Source organism: Lathyrus oleraceus, chromosome 5, assembly GCF_024323335.1.
Source record: "Lathyrus oleraceus cultivar Zhongwan6 chromosome 5, CAAS_Psat_ZW6_1.0, whole genome shotgun sequence".
Taxonomy (NCBI): Eukaryota; Viridiplantae; Streptophyta; class Magnoliopsida; order Fabales; family Fabaceae; genus Lathyrus; species Lathyrus oleraceus.
The window spans coordinates 351,356,172-351,373,445 of NC_066583.1; the positions used below are offsets into that span (position 1 = coordinate 351,356,172).

General features: G+C 38.8%; 1 non-coding gene across 1 annotated transcript; it reads left to right on the forward strand.

The window, feature by feature from the left end:
• Positions 1-767: 767 nt before the first annotated feature.
• LOC127088438 (small nucleolar RNA R71) lies at positions 768-874 on the forward strand. Its single transcript, XR_007790273.1, has one exon. It is a non-coding gene; the product is annotated as a small nucleolar RNA R71 (small nucleolar RNA).
• The last annotated feature ends 16,400 nt before the right edge of the window (positions 875-17,274 follow it).

Below are 17,274 nucleotides of genomic sequence, written 5' to 3' on the forward strand. Positions count from 1 at the left end.
GTCCAGGGAATTGTCCTCCAGGTGTAGTCTGAGGGGCTTGGTTTAAAGCTACCTGAGAGATCTGGGTTTCAAGCATCTTGGTATGAGTAACTATTTGGTCAACCTTGGTTCCTAACTGAGTAATTAATTCGTTAACATGAATGTTTTGGTTCATGAACTCCTTGTTTTGTTGGGTTTGAGCGGTGATAAAATTTTCCATAATTTTCTCAAGGCTCGGCTTTGGTGGTACAGGTTGCATAGGTTGATTTGATCGAGGGGCTTGATAACTAGGTCTCGGAGGTGCATTATTTTGAATAGGGTTATTGTTTCTATAGGAGAAGTTAGGGTGATTCCTCCATCCAGGGCTATAGGTATTCGAATATGGGTTCCCTTGGGTGTAGTTCACTTGCTCGGAGTGGGTTTCGTTTAATAGACTGCATTCTGCGGATTGGTGTCCTTGGGTTCCATATATCTCACAATCCGACGAAACTGCGGCTACAGTATTCAGGTTTATGCACATATGCTCGACCTTAAGGGCTAATGCGTCCATTTTAGCTTGCATCATGTCTATAGAGCTTAGTTCATGCACTCCTACTTGGGCTTCCTTCTTCTCAACTGTCGCTCGTTCAACTCCCCATGATTGATGGTTTTGAGCCATATCTTCTATGAGGGCACTAGCTTCAGGGTAAGGTTTGTTCATCAGAGCACTGCCTGCGGCAGCGTCGATGGTCATCTTTGTGTTATAATGAAGTCCATTATAGAAGGTTTGAATGATTAACCAATTTTCTAAACCATGATGTGGACATGCTCGTAACAACTCTTTATATCTCTCCCAAGCTTCGAACAACGATTCTCCTTGGTTCTGGGTAAATCTAGTTATATGGTTTCGAAGAACGGCGGTCTTACTCGGGGGAAAATATCTAGCAAGGAAAACTCTTCTAAGGTTATCCCAAGTCGTAATGGAATTGGGTGGAAGGGAATCTAACCATGATAGAGCTTTATCTCTGAGGGAAAAAGGGAATAATCTTAAACGTATTGCCTCAGGAGAAGCTCCATTGGTTTTAAAAGTATCTGCTAATTGAAGAAATATTTTTAAATGTTGGTTTGGGTTCTCAATAGCGAGACCCGCGAATTGTCTGTGTTGCACTAGTTGCAACAGGGATGGTTTAAGTTCAAAATTATTGTCTGGGATTATTGGGTTTACTATACTAGAACTAGGTTCTTCGTTAGATGGTTGAGCGAAATCTTTAAGAGGTCTTTGGTTTTGATCTTCGGCCATAGCTCTCTTAATTCTATGAAAGAATAAACGTGCGCGAGCGTAACGTTCAGGTTCCTCCAGAGGGTTTACTAAACTTAAACTTCCGGTGCTACGAGTTCTTCGCATCGACCGGTGGGAAATAACCTAAGTCTAAACGATATAACAACAGGAAAATGAAATTTGACGAAATTGGTCCCCGACAACGGCGCCAAAAACTTGATGCGTTGGAAAACTTGATGTTCGCAAGTGTACGAACGTGTCAGAGTAATATAAAAGATTATCGAACCACAGAGACCAAGTGTCAATCTATCGTTATCTGTTGTTATGGTGTTTATCAAAGGGCAATCAAAATAAGTGTTTTTGTAGTGTGTAATAAAAAGTAAAGTATTGAAATAGAATATAATTAATAAAGAGAGGGTTGAATGTAATTCACGTAATCAATTGATAATCCAAGTACTTGCTAATAGAACTATTTATGGGCAATGTTTCCTACTTTGAAAAGAACTAATTTAACAGGAACTGTCGCTTTCGCCTATTCAGAACCGAGTTGTACTCCCTAATCAAACCCTCTTATTGTCACTTATAAAAAGGCGCGCATTGCGTTAGAGTAGTAAACCTATTTTAAAGAAATATAGTATCTTGACTAAGTTTAAAAGTATTATAACCTGGATTTCTTAACCAAAAGAGGTTCTTACGAACCAGACTCTAAACTTATAAACGCGTCTGAAAATAGTTTTAAAATCTCTTTTCTTCTTAATGTTAAAAACTCCTAATGAACTAAACAAAGCGCTTTCGCTGTTTTTGAAATAGTTAAAAACAATTAATTTTAAAAAGACGTTGGACGGCTTTCGATCTTACCCAACGGAATTGAAGTGCGGGAAAACTTAATTTGAAAGTTAAAATAGCCCTTAAGCGTTTCTACGAACAATTGTACAGATTATCGGTTTAATTACGATCCTTACATTCTAACCTTATAAATTTAGTTAGACATGGTAAAATAAAAGTGCATTAAAATAAATAAAAGTAGTGCGAGTGCGGAAAGTAAATAATTTAAAGCGAGTGCGGAAAATAAATGAAAGTAGTGCAAGTGCGGAAAATAAATAATTTAAAGCGAGTGCGGGAAATAAATAAAGTAAAGCGAGTGCGGGAAATAAATAAAGTAAAGCTAGTGCGGGAAATAAATAAAATAAAAGCGAGTGCGGGAAATAAATAAAGTAAAGCGAGTGCGGGAAATAAATAAAGTAAAGCGAGTGCGGGAAATAAATAAAGTAAAGCGAGTGCGGGAAATAAATAAAGTAAAGGCGAGTAATAAAAACCTGCTCCAATCGGAGGGCTGAGTAAATTGCAATACGGAAAAGAAAATGGCGGCAGGATTAACTTCCTTCCAAAGTGCTCCAAACTCGAATACAGACTCTATCACAGACTCAATTACACAATTGTGGTAACACTCCAATGCGAAGCGATTACCACTTTATAAAACTGAATATATGCCTAAGTGAAACAAAGTTGCTTCTGATTTCGCCTTGTTCCAACGTTCGGATCTTCGTCTGCTCTAAGTTTGGGTGATTGTAAAACTGAATTCGCGTTTCTATTTATAAGCAAATAAAAAAGGTGGAATTGACTTGGATGCCCTTCAACTTGAAAATAGAGGAAACCGTTTTCCTCTTGTGGCGCTCGCCACAAGGCCATGGCGCCCGCCACAAGCACAAAGTGGGGCGCCTTAGTGGAAGTGGTGGGAAAACGTGGGAGTTGATGGAAGTTTGAATTGGACACGTCATGGCTTGGACTGTGGCGCCCGCCATTGGGTAGGCCATAACAGTAAAATGCTGATTTTTAGGGTTTTTGGCTCTTTTTCGCTCCTTTTCTCGATCGGGGCTCCTATTAAGGTAAAAACCTGAAAACAAAGGAAAACACAGTAATAACACAACAAAATGACAATAAAATGACTAGAATGCATGTGAAATCGGAGTCAAAAATACGTAAATTTTAGTGTGATCACTTGTCTTCAAAATAAATGAAGAACACAGAGTTAGACCATAGGACAAGTAGCCTGGAGCAAAACCTGCTTATGCACATGATGCATGTAATGCTTGTGCATATGATTTGTTTTTACTTTAGAGGAACTTTAGAGCTCTATTTGCAAATTTTGGGAAATATTACATTTTTATCACATATGGAAACATCTTATCAATAATATTTGGAAAATATATTTTTTCCCCAAAGAAGTACAACATTAGTAACCAAATACGAGAGAAAAGGAAAATAATCATCCTATGGATCCCTAGAAACAATCATCTAAAGCTCGGGACACAAGAAGATAAGATGCACGAAGCCTCTTCACCTCCTCCTCATAGGCTGCCTCTATATCTGCCTTCTCCTTGACGAGTCGATCGTACTTCCTCTTCCAGAACCTAGAAGACCGAGGAAGAAGAGAAGTCCATGCATCATTGGGATCATCAATAACCTGATGCTCGAGGAACTCAATCAAAGCATCCTTCTCCTTGATCTGCTGAAGCAACTCTTCTCGTTCACGGATCCAAGCACGTGAACAGTCTTCATCTCTCAACTCCTCTACTCCTTGGTCAGGGAGGGTTGAAGGCCCAGCCACAACCAAAGGCGTAGGTCTCGGATATTCGTAAGGCATGATATACTCGGAAGCTCTCCTCCTAACCCAAGCAGTGTAAGGCTCCAAAGCGACACAGTTCTTTGGACCTAGCTCCTTCCTTCCTTTCCTATGAATCTTGCGCCAAGCGCGGACAATCCTGCCATTCAAGCCTTAGGGATCTTTACCCTCCTGAAAGAACACACCGTCTAACAGAATGTTATTGGGTTTATTCTTTAGGGGGAACCCAAGCTGACGACGTGCCAAAACGAGGTTGTAGCTAATCCCACCACATGTACCAAGAAGAGGTACATTGGAGAATTCACCACAAGAGTCGATAATCTGCACGCCATCATACACACGGTTGTACCAAGAGATATCATCATTAGTGAGAGACATAAGTCTCGTGGACCACCGTAGACATCCCTTGTTCTCCTTGAAGGCGACCGTCTGCGGTAAGTGAGAAATAAACCACTTATACAACAGAGGCAAACAACACACAATGGCACCACCACCCTTTGCATTCCTCATATGCAAAGAAAATTAAGTGTCACCCAAAAGAGTCGGAACGGGATTAAGAGTAGAGAAAATCCTATTAGCATTCACATCCACAAACTTGTCGATGTTGGGGAATAACACTAACCCATAGATGAGAAGTACAAATATGGCCTCAAAGGCGTCCTCACTCATGGCCTTCCCATATACAGTAGCTTGAGCAATGAGGAACTCAGAAGGGAGACCTTGAATTCCACCTTTGGTAGTCATATGAGCACCAACCAGAGATTCATCTATATGCAACATATCAGCTATCTCTCAAGAAGTAGGAACACTCTCTAAGCCACTGAACGACAACTGATCTAGAATAGGTATGCCCACAAGATAGGCATACTCCTCAAGCGTGGGCAAAAGCTGAAAATCCGGAAATGTGAAGCAACGATACAAAGGATCATAAAACTGCACCAATACGCTCATCAATCCTTCATCCACCTGAGTAGTCAGAAGAGGAATAAGCTTCCCAAAACGAGCTTTGAAACCCAAGGGATCTAATACATAGGATGTCAAATTCCTTAGCTCTTTCAAGTCCGGTTGTCTGAAACTCTACTTCTTTGTATTCCTTCTTTGTCTTTCCATGTCTGAAAATTTGCAAATAGACCTCTTAAGTTCCTTGAAAACTTCCTTATTATTTTGATGATATGGATGCAAATGGGTGCATGAATGCATGAATTCAACAATCACACTCAAGGATCAAGCAAAGCACACCAAACAAAGGTCATGGGATGGATCATGGCATCCTTAATATCAATCATCCATTTTGGTGGATTATGGTTTACACCTTATCAACACCCAAGTTCCATTGATATTAAGGATACATGAACGGATCAACCACGAATCAAGGGTTTGTTGCAAGTCACGAGCATGGAGTCTCGGTTAGGAACCACCCAAAGGGAGTATACTAGGGTTTAACCTGCCAAACATGTTCTACAAGAGGTTCCCATAGTCATCATACCATCTTTCGGATATTATCGGAGAAACGACTACTCGTATTCCAAAAATATTCTCAAGAGAGACTCTTATGAGTGTAGTATCACGTAACAATCGTATCAAATCTTACACTTGAACGACTTTCACACTACATCCTAAGAATAGGCCAAGATGGGCTTGGTAAACTAAGGTCCTTGGCTTCTAAGGTCTATATTGGAAAGAGTAATGTCTAACCACAACTACTTGTGTGACATTATTGATCCCAACATGACCTCCACCAAGTGAATGGACTTGCAAGTCAACTTGCTAGGGAATAACTCCACACAAGTCAACAAGACTATGCCATTCTCCTATCCTAAGTGCACTCGAGTTCGGGTACAGAACTCATCTCACAAAGATCACCAAGCATACAAGGAATTAATATTCAAGCAAATCAATCATTACATACAATATAGTAATCCCAAATTGCACAAAAATATATCACATAACAATATACAATACAATATAACACAGTATGAAAAGTAGGCAAAACCCACTAGGCAAAAGTATTCCCCAGTAGAGTCGCCACTTTTCTGTAGTGGGGTATTCGTTACCATTAGAGATATTGACTAAATCCAAGGTAAACCATACAAGTCGAGTCGCCACCACACTTCTATTTATCCAAAGGAATGGTTAGAAAGCGAACAAAAACCTAAAAGTTTTATCGAATCAAAAACTAGTAAAAATGCCAGAGATCTGGGTAAGGGGGTTGGTTATGCAATGGGAAGGTTTTAAGCACCCAAAACATCCTAGGTACTCCTAGGGAGCCCTTTTCATATTAGTTGTAAGGTTGGTATTTTTGTGAAAATTTATTTGTGCAAACATGATTGAAGAGATGAGGAAAGAATATAGAAGTTTATTTACATTTTGTGTTTGGATAGATAAACTCATTGCCTACGTACCATCTTTAAAAAGATTAGGATCAAAACCTCGTAGTTCGGGGTAAAAATCTCAAAAATAAGTTGGTGAATTGATTGGTCCAAAAGCCTTAAGGTCTTTTGTTATCCAAGGGAGAAAACTCAACCTAAAACCACAAATGCACCATGTGAGGATAGCTTTAACATGTTAGTGAGGGGTTAACCCTATAATAAGCATGGAAGACTCATTGTCCATCACTAAGGATATAGGTGAGTATTACATCTACCTCAAGGATAACTCAAACCTAATATCTAACGGTTATGAAAAAAAGTTTGGTTAAGAAGGTGGTCATTGAAACCACAAAAGTATTTTGAATGGGTTATATTTACCAATGAAAAGTATTTACAAAATATGGTTAAAGTGGATTTAAAGATTCTATTCAAAATAAGTGTTATGAAAAAGTTTTAAAATCAAAAGCATAAGGCTTAGGTTTATAATGTTTGAAAAGAAGTGTTAAATGTTTGCACAAAAGGTTTTGGCTTGGGTTAGAGTGGAGAGAAGAAGAAGAATGGCTAAGCTCCTAAACATACAAGAGGTGAGGGGTAAGAAGTAAAACCACAAATGGAGTTCCTCTCTTGAGATCATATTGATGATCCAAGTAGCTCCCATCCTTTGGAATAAGCAATCACATAAGCATAAACTCAAGCAATCAACAATCAAATGAACTCTTGGAAAACTCCTCAATGTATCTTGGGTCCCTTTCTCTTAGAAGCTCATGGTAATGGTTCCTAAATTTGGATCAAGTTGGAATCCCTAGCACAAGAACACACACATTAAAAGGTTCTGGCAAACAAACAAAGAATGGACAAGAAGAGTTTAGAAGTTGGTCCTTTCAAAGTCCTTTTCAACATTTATAGCATTCTAAAGGCCTAAGGCCTAGTTGCTCTTTGACTTTTATAGCACTCTAAAGGCCCAATGCCTAGTTGCTCTTTGACTCCAAATTTGCATATGGAAAGTGCTAAAGTCTATGTCCATTTGTCCATTTCTTTGTATTTGGTCCACAACAATCAAAACAAAACATAAGCACAATGATACATACACAATTATGTGCTCAAGTGAGAAAAAGGCAAATTGCATTAACATAAGCATGTGCTCCAATGAGCAAAGGAAAAAACAAATGACTAATATGTACAAGAATAGTAAATTGCATAAAAGTAAAGTGCAAAAAGTAAATGTTAATGGTTAACGGTTAATGTTAGTAGTTAGTGTGCCATAAGGCAAATTTAGCACTATGTTAAGCAATCGTAATTGGACTTACGTAGAAGTCACAACTATCTGAGGTCGGTCAATAATAATGTAGGCAACAACACAAGTTAGAAGTCTTGATTAGTGAACCAAGTTTCAACAACTTGCCATGCCAAAAAGAAGAAGAGAATTGATCTTGTATTGGTTTAAGTCCTTTGCATGATTTAGGAAGCAACCTATCCTTAATGCAAAGCCATTCACTTGATCATTTGATCAAGATGAATTAGATTTGAATCAAGGAAGATTAAGCCTCCCTAATCAATACTAACTTATCAACCTTTAACTCATTGATCAAAAAGAAAAGAAGAAGAAGAAGGAGATGGATAATGGAAATGGAAAATGAAAAGAATAAAGGACATTAAATGAAATGGAATGTACCAATCAACAAGTATTGACCAATAACATTGAGTGTCATGGTCAAACAATAAAAAACAGAAGTGAGATGAAGATTGGAAGTCAAAATATTTTTAGGCATTTTTAATATTCAAAATAAACTTGAATTAAAATATTAAAGAAAGGTCAAACTTCAAAATCACTTCAAATCAACTTTGAAAAGTCCAAGTGATTTATCCTAAGTTTGACAAAAAAATTCAGCATTTTTAAAAGTCAGAAACTATTTTTAATCAAATAAAAAAGGAATAAAAATAACCTAATTGAACTAAAATCTCAAATAAATCTCAAATCAATTAAAAAATTGACGAGAATATTTTTCATAGATTCATCATCATTCAAAGAGGTTGAGAAAATATTTTTGTATTTTTTGAATATCAAAAACTATTTAAAATGAATTAAAAATAACCAGAAAAGAGAAAATTCACAAAAAATATCAAATGATGGAATACAAAATATTAAAAATAATTTTTAGAAACTAGAATTAAAAAGAGAAATAATGCAATTGGTCCCATTTTTTTTGGATTAAAAATGAGAGAGTTATGAATTTTTGAAGTTAAATGAAATAAAAGAAATAAAATGGAAATTATAAAAATCAGAAAAAACCACGAGCGTCTGATCAATCCTCATTAATTGACGTGGCTAATCAGAAGGCTCTCAAGTGCGCGCTTACCATGTACATGAGTCAAGTGCGTGGTACCGTGCATTAAATGGAGTCAAACATAACAAGGGCCAGGATTAGATCGTGGGAAACGCATCCAATGGTCTAGATTCAATTTGGCATGGTGGACGGCGGTGTACACCACCGTCTTCTCCGACGAGCACACCAGCTTCGGCCAGAGTTGCAGGTTTGCAAAAGTTAACCAAAACTCACGATCCATATACCAAATTAAAGATGGGGTGATGTACATCACCCCTGTGCCATTAGTTTCTCTTCTAGATCCCCATAGTAAGAGAAATAAGAAGGAGAAAAATATGGTGTTCATGCTGAACTTCATGGATTTCAAAAATTGAGCATATAGCAATGATGCCTCTATAGAGAGGACTTCAGACAACACAATATCAAGGCCAATAAATCAAAGAATAAGGAGTTTCGAAGAAAAAACCAGTTGATGCACACCTTTGAATTGTGAAGCTTTGAGTCCCTTTCCTTAGCTCCTTTTGCAAAACAGAACCTCAATGGTTCAGATGATGAAGGTTTAGAAACTTTAGATCTGAAGATTCAACCAAATTCAATTGAATTTCAGATCTGAAATTTTGAAGAAATGTGAACTTAGTTCCTTTGGTATGTTTGGGAATTCACTCTTGCAGCATTTCAGGCGCCTTTAGGTTAGTTCATAATGAAGCATAGCACATGTATTTATAGCTGGAATTGGCTGAATAAGTGATTTTACTCGTGTGCATGGCAAATGGATTTTCCTTGCATGGGCTTCTATGATCATGTGGAAGGCCTAATGAAGCTTGGAATACCTTGCTGAACTCATGCAGATTGCAAATGGACGTTTACAAGAAGTGTAAATAGCTCATGCATGGCAATTGGAATTGAATTTCACAAAATGCACTAAACCTTCATGCCTTCGAAAATGGTGCTTCCAAACTCCAAATGTCGTCTCATGAGTAATGGTTAGAAAGCTTATTGCATAAGGAACAAATGTTATGTTGATCAAAATTTCAATTGGGCCTTGGAAATTAGTGAATTTTGAGTTTAAAGTGTAAGGTGCAAAACATGCAAAAGTGAGGTTTCCAAATTTGGCCAATGTTCAAGCCCTTATTTTTTGATGATGCAAGCCTCAAATCGAAGAACCTCCAACATCTAAGTTGTAGATCTTTTCAATAAAATCAAGATGGACTTAAATTTTGCATCATTTGGAATTATGATGAAGAAGTTATGGGCACTTGAAGTTGGACTTTTTTGCCTTTCAATGCATTTGATCCAAAGTGACCTATAATGTTTTGCATTATCACATGTATTTCGTTTAAGATTTTGAATTTTTTTTTCAACATAACATTTGAAGTACACATAATAAGATTTCCAATGCATTTGAGCCCACCTCAAAATCATATAAAAATAATGAGTTATGTTCTTGGGAAGTTGACCCAAAATTAGGGTTTCAGTCAAAATGACCTATAATGTTTTGGAATGGGAGATGATCTTCCAAGATTAAAATCTAATTTTGATGAAAATGAAAGTTTTTCATATGGTCGTTAAGAACATTTTTTCTCTTGGGATCATCTCCATTTGACCAATACACAAAAAGTTAGGTCTCAGTGCATTTCAAAATAGTCATATGAATTGACTGATCAACTTTCCAAGCCCACAACTCATATCTTGATGAATTGATGATTGAGGACACTCAAATAAGTTCAAACATGCATGAAATGATGAATTAAAGCACTTCCCTTGATTGTATTTGACCATGGGCTGAGGTTGCTTCATGAGCAAGGCATTATGGATGATCAGATGAATTAGGGTTTCCTTGAGAAACAAACCTCAAACCCTTTGACTTGCTTTAATCAAAATGATGAATTGAGATAATAGGGAGGAATATTTGATGGATGAGAGCTTTGGGAACCATTACCATTCTTGCTTTCATCTTCTCTTGGCCATATCATTGCACTAATGATCTCCTAGAAGCTTTTGACCTTGTGACTGCTCAAGCTACAAACAAGAAATGTTAGTGACATATTTTTGTGCTTTTGGTTAGTGAATAAAATGAGAAAAGAAATAATATACAATTCAAGCATGCTTGGTGATCTCAAACCACTCACAAGGAGTCCCAACCTAGATGCTTATGATCCTTGAGGTTTTGCAAATGCAATGTTATGACATGAGGGATCTTAGGGTCAAAATTGGGATCTTACGACACAGCATGTGCCTCTCCATCTTTCTTCTTGGCAAACGCCCCATAACATTTGGCAGAAGAGCCTTCTTCTCTGGTCAGACTCCCTTCCCTAACCCCTTCTTCTAGTCGCATCCCCATGTTCACCATCTCGGTGAAGTCAGAGGGAGAGCTAGCAATCATCTGCTCGTAGTAGAAAGAGCTTAAAGTCTTTGAGAAATATCTTCTTCATTTCTTTCTCTTCGAGCGGGGGCACAATCTGTGCAGCCAATTCACGCCACCTCTAGACGTACTCCTTGAATGTTTCTTTCTCCTTCTGGGACATAGCCCTCAGTTGGTCCCTATCGGGAGCCATATCAACGTTGTACTTGTAATGCTTGACGAAAGCTTCGCCAAGGTCGTTGAAGGAGAGAATATTCACACTATCCAAGCCCATATACCATCTCAATGCGGCACCGGACAGGCTGTCCTGGAAGTAGTGGATGAGGAGTTGATCATTGTCAGTCTTAGTCGACATCTTGCGTGCGTACATCACAAGATGGATGAGCGAGCAAGTGTTTCCTTTGTACTTTTCAAAGTCAGGCACTTTGAATTTGATAGGAATCTTGACATTTGGCACGAGGCACAACTCAGCAGCAGATTTGCCGAAGAGGTCCTTTCCTCTTAGAGTTTTAAGTTCCTAGCGCAGCTCAAGGAATTGATCATTCATAGCGTCCATTTTCTCGTACACATCTAGGCCCTTAGACGGCTCAGAGTGATAAATGGTATCATCAACTCCCGGCAAAGTGTCCACAACTGGAGGTGGCAAAACAAGGACCGGGCTAGATGCCGACAGAGAAGCAAGTGTAGGGGCGAGGCCCTTTGGAACAAAATTAGCGGGCATCCCCCAGGGAAACCCGGCTGGCATAGCAGACGGAGCAAAGTGAGCACTGACAGCAGGCACGGTGGAGGAAGCTACCTCTGAAATGACCGTCCTCTGGGGAGGATTTGAAGGCGTTGGAGAAAACTGTGTTGGTTCTAAGTGTTGGCAGCAATTTTGGTAAAACAAAGAGTATTCACAAGATGTTATGTGTGATGTCTTAACATAAGATATCCTGTGTACCTGCTGGAGTTCAAGAACATGATCATGCATGATTGTTTCAGAATGTCATAATGACATGGCATCTGATAATGTGTACCTGCTGGAGGTTAAATGGAAAACATAATTATGCAGGATTGTTTCAGGATGTCATACACGATGTCATGACATCTGATGTTTTGTACCTGCTGGAAATTATAAAAGGAATTATGGAGTTATGCAGGATTGTTCCAGGATGTCAGACTCGATGTCATGACATCCTGTACACAGAACATTTAGTGTGAATGTCTGGTGTTATGTGATTGTGCAATTAATGGCAATCTATGTATGATTGAAGATCTGATTTGCAGGCACATTCAATCATTGATTACAACCTGATTTACTTATTTTCCAAGGAGATCTAACCAGCTGTCATGAGAAGATTTAATTGGAAAATAGGTTTAGGGTTTTCAAGATGTCCAAGCCCAGCTAAAAGCTTCTATAAAAAGGGACTTGGAAAACCTGATTTGAAACACAACCAATATTGAGCGAAATATAGAGAGAGAGCTAGGGTTTGTGTCTTGTTTAGTCGTGAGACTTGTAAGCCATTCAAGTCATCCATAGATGATTGAATTGGTCTGATTTGTGGTTGTAATTTGTCACTCTAAAGCTGTTAAGCAAGAGTGTGTTTCTACTTGATCAAAGCTGTGAAGCAAGATCAAGTGTGTGTCTACTTGATCAAAGTTATTAAGCTAGATCAAGTGTGTGTCTTCTTGATTGAAACTGTGAAGTAAAATCAAGAGTGTGTTATTGAAAAGTGTTTTCTTTTCTCAAGGGATTGTTGTTTAAAATCACAAGTGTGATTGTAGGGAAGTGAGTGGGTTCTCATATCTAAGAGTGCTTAGGTAGAAATTGCACGGGTAGAGATTAGGTGAGAAAGACTGTAACTTGTTGAAGTGTACGGAGAGTCTTTGAACTGATTCTATTTTAGTGGATTTCCTTCCTGGCTTGGTAGCCCTTAGACGTAGGTGAGTTGCATCGAACTGGGTTAACAATTGCTTGTGTCTTTTGCTTTACCATTCTGTATCTTTATCCTGTTTGTGTTACTCAGATATTAGTGTCATGACATTACCTTCGACATCTCATATCTGATACCAGAATTTCAATTGGTATCAGAGCAGGCATCCTTCTCTGGTTCTGGGTGAGATCTAGGGATAATACTTTCTGGTACAATGGAGAGAGACGGATGATCTGTTCACAAGCCACCAATTTTGGATGGGTCTAACTATGACTATTGGAAACCTCGAATGGTAGCCTTCCTAAAATCTCTTGATAACAAGGCTTGGAAGCCTGTGTTAACAGGCTGGGTACATCCTGTAATTACTAAAGAAGGAGAAGCCACAACTGATAAGAAACCTGAAGAACAATGGTCCAAGGAGGAGGATGATCTAGCCCTTGGAAATTCTAAAGCATTGAATGCTATATTCAATGGAGTAGACAAGAACATTTTCAGGTTGGTAAACAACTGTGAAGTGGCTAAAGATGCTTGGGACATTCTCAAGACCACTCATGAAGGCACCTCTAGAGTAAAAATGTCTAGACTACAGCTGCTCACCTCCAAGTTTGAAAAGTTAAGGATGAAAGAAGATGAAAATATTCATGAATTTCACATGAGTATCCTTGAAATTGCCAATGCCTCAGGAGCCATGGGAGAGAAGATGTCAGATGAAAAACTGGTAAGAAAAATACTCAGGTCACTCCCTAAGAGATTTGCTATGAAGGTGACTGCCATAGAAGAGTCTCAAGACATCTCCAACATGAGGGTTGATGAGCTAATTGGTTCCCTCCAAACATTTGAGATGGGTTTAAATGATGGTTCTGAAAAGAAAACCAAAAGCATGACCTTCATGTCAAACACAGAAGAAGAAAATAGTTAGGATGGTGATGAAGATTTGGCCAATGAAGTAGCAATGCTGGAAAGACAGTTCAACAAACTGTTGAAAAAGATGGATGTAAGATCTAAAGCTAATGTCAAGAACATCTCATCTGACATCAGCAAATCTAACAATGCTGGAAGAAGAGAAAGATCAGATGATAAGCCCAAAGAAGGAAAAGAGGTACAATTCTATGAATGTGATGGGTATGGACACATCAGGACTGAATGTGGAACCTATCTCAAGAAGCAGAAGATGAGTCTTGCTGCCACTTGGTCTGATGAGAGTGAAACAGAGGAAGCTGCAAATCTTGTGACTGCATTGGCAGGAAGATGGGGTTTTGATGAAGACTCAAGTGATGATGAAGTAACCTTTGAAGAGTTGGCCTCTACCTACAGAAAGCTGTGTCACAAAAGTGTAGAGTTGTGCAAACAGGTTGAAAGCCAGAAGAAGGAAATAACTCAACTTGAGAATGAGAAAGTAGAACACTTGGAAACCATCTCCAAATTACAAACAGAAGTAGTGGTTCTGAATGCCAAGCTAGATGAAAATCAATAAGTTAAAAGCCATAAGATAGTACAGCTGGAGAATGAGAAGGCAGACCATGTGGAAACCATCTCCAAGTTAAAAATTGAAGCTATGTTCTTGAAGTCTAAACTAGAAGAGATGACCAAGTATGTAAGAATATTAAACAATGGATCTGACTCCTTAGACAAGATTCTCAAAACTGGACAAATAACAGGAGACAAATCTGGCATTGGGTATAATGAATCTCAGCCTGAGTGCAGTTACACTGGTTGCAAACCTCAAGCCAAACCTAAGTGCAGCCATAGTAAAAGTAAACCTGTGATGTCTTATCATATGTCACAACATCAGAGGAGAAGACAATAGAAAGGGAAACACCAAAGATGGAGATGCCACTACTGCGGGAAATTTGGTCACCTGAAGCCCTTCTGCTATAAGTTGTATGGTTATCCTAGCCCTATTCATCATCAGACTCACTATCAACCCAGACCCCAACAGCACATGCCTATCAACAAGAAGCAATGGGTTCCTAAGACTAATGTTACAAGTCTAATAGCTCACATTCCCCTCAGAGTCTCAGCCAAAGAAGAGTGGTATTTTGATAGTGGATGCTCCAGACACATGACTGGAAACAAAGACCTGCTAACTGGCCTTCATCATCATGCCATAAGCTATGTAACCTTTGGTGATGGAGCAAAGGGTGAAATCAAGGGAACAGGTAAGCTTGATTGTCTTGGAGTTCCTGAACTTGACAAGGTCCTACTGGTTAAGGGCTTGACTGCAAATCTAATAAGCATCAGTCAACTATGTGATCAAGGTCTGAATGTTAACTTCACCAAAATTGAATGTCTGATTACTAACAAAGACATTGAAGTGATTATGAAAGGAATCAGGACCAAAGACAACTGTTACATGTGAAGCTCTCAAATTGATTATTCCTCAAAGTGTACCTATGTCAAATAAAAAGGGATGAAGATGAGTATAACTGCTAAAGGTACCCTCAAGAGTGATGAAAGACAAGTCTGTGAGAAATGTCAGACAAGGATGTCACACCAGAAGCTCAGACTTAACCTCACTTTCAAAGGAGAAAAGGTCATGATGGCTCAAATAGATGAGAGGTTAGATCAGATAGGTGGACATGTTACTAGTCATATGCAGTCTGAAGTTGGTGAGAGCTTTGTTGGAACTGGGCCACAAGTCAAGCAGATAGAAGGGACTATGTGTCTATCTCAAAGCAAAAGTGCCAAGAACAATGTTGAGAAGATTGGGATGGAGAGTGAAAGGACACCTGCTCCTACACATTTGAAAGATGAAAATGGTGTTTATGCTGAATATATAGCAGATAGAAGTAGCTGTTCTCAACTGGGATGCATGAAACTTATGATAATTACATACAATGTCACACACGATGTCATGACATTGTATTATGACAACCTGAATGCTGCAACTATGTCCAAAAATCCTATTCAGCACAGTTGGACCAAGTACATTACTTGTTGTCATCACTCCATTAGCAAATTTGTGGAAGACAAATTCATAGCTCTAAAGTATGAAATGCAATTAGCTGACAAGGTTACAAGGGATTTGGATGATATTCAATTTGAATATGTATGAGGGAAATTAGGGATTTGGATTCTTGTGAAATTATGGCAATTAAAGTGGAGTGGAAAAGGAAATAAAAATAGCGTCTGCCCACTTAACAGAAAGAGCCACATTAATGATGAATCATTCCCTAGCATTGGAAATAGTATCTATGCCATTTTCACACGCTACCTAAACACAACCATTTCCATCTCCATCCAACTTCTCAGAGAAACTCTGCTAGGGCAAAGACATTTCTTTCAAAAGTTCAACAACATGTCTCAACATCCCTCATCTTTAGGATCAAAACCCACTCATCATGCAAGGACTCCCTCCATGGAGTTTCTAGATGAAGACGTGTTGGATGTGACTCCTCTTTGTATGATACCAGGTGACGCCTGTAGCGGGGTATTCGTTACCATTAGAGATATTGACTAAATCCAAGGTAAATCATACAAGTTGAGTCGCCACCGCACTTCTATTTATCCAAAGGAATGGTTAGAAAGCGAACAAAAATCTAAAAGTTTTATCGAATCAAAAACTAGTAAAAATGTCAGAGATCTGGGTAAGGGGGTTGGTTATGCAATGGGAAGGTATTAGGCACCCAAAGCATCCTAGGTAGTCCTAGGAGCCCTTTTCACATTTGTTGCAAAGGTTGTTGTTTTGTGTGAAAATTTATTTGTGCAAACATGATTGAAGGGATGAGAAAAGCATGTATGTTTATCTAATGTACTACTTACTAAAAGAAGGGTCAAAAGAAAATGACTCGCACGGACTTCGTATCCACTGCATATGTATCTCATCTGAATCTGAGAATCAGAGTCTTCGTAGCTCGGCTACCTATGGGTTAAAGAGGAGTGTGCTCGCTAAGACATCGCGTCTTATGCCTACGTATCTCATCTGGGATGAAAATCAGAGCAAAACGTAGTTCGACCACCTATGGGGTAAGGGTTGTGTTTTGGGGTGAACGACGTTACTACGAATTCTACCGGATGCTCGACCTTTGGAGACTTACTCGCCTGTAGTAGAAGGAGATAACGTGTTCTTAGGAGAAGAAAAACCAATGAGTTTTGGGTGTTTAGGGATGCTCAAGCAAAAAGGCAGTCCTAGATGAAGGAACCGCGCTACCTTAAATGACATGCCACGAGAGGCTATACGAAACCTAAGAAATCGGTAACATGCGGGAAAAGTAAAGGAATCGAGAGATCTACCGTACGGATAAAGATCCGAAGTAACAACAATTAAAGAGATAAGAAACCCAGAGACTCTTCCAAGCTGATTGGAGAGATCGAATGAAATTGAGTTGCCCGGTTGGGTTTGCAAAGCAATCTGAGGGTTTATATGAGAGGGAATTGGTTCTTTGCCGATGAGTTCCCTTCAGTCTCTGGAGGTTGCTCTGAACTCTGTTAGCTCTTCTCTCACTA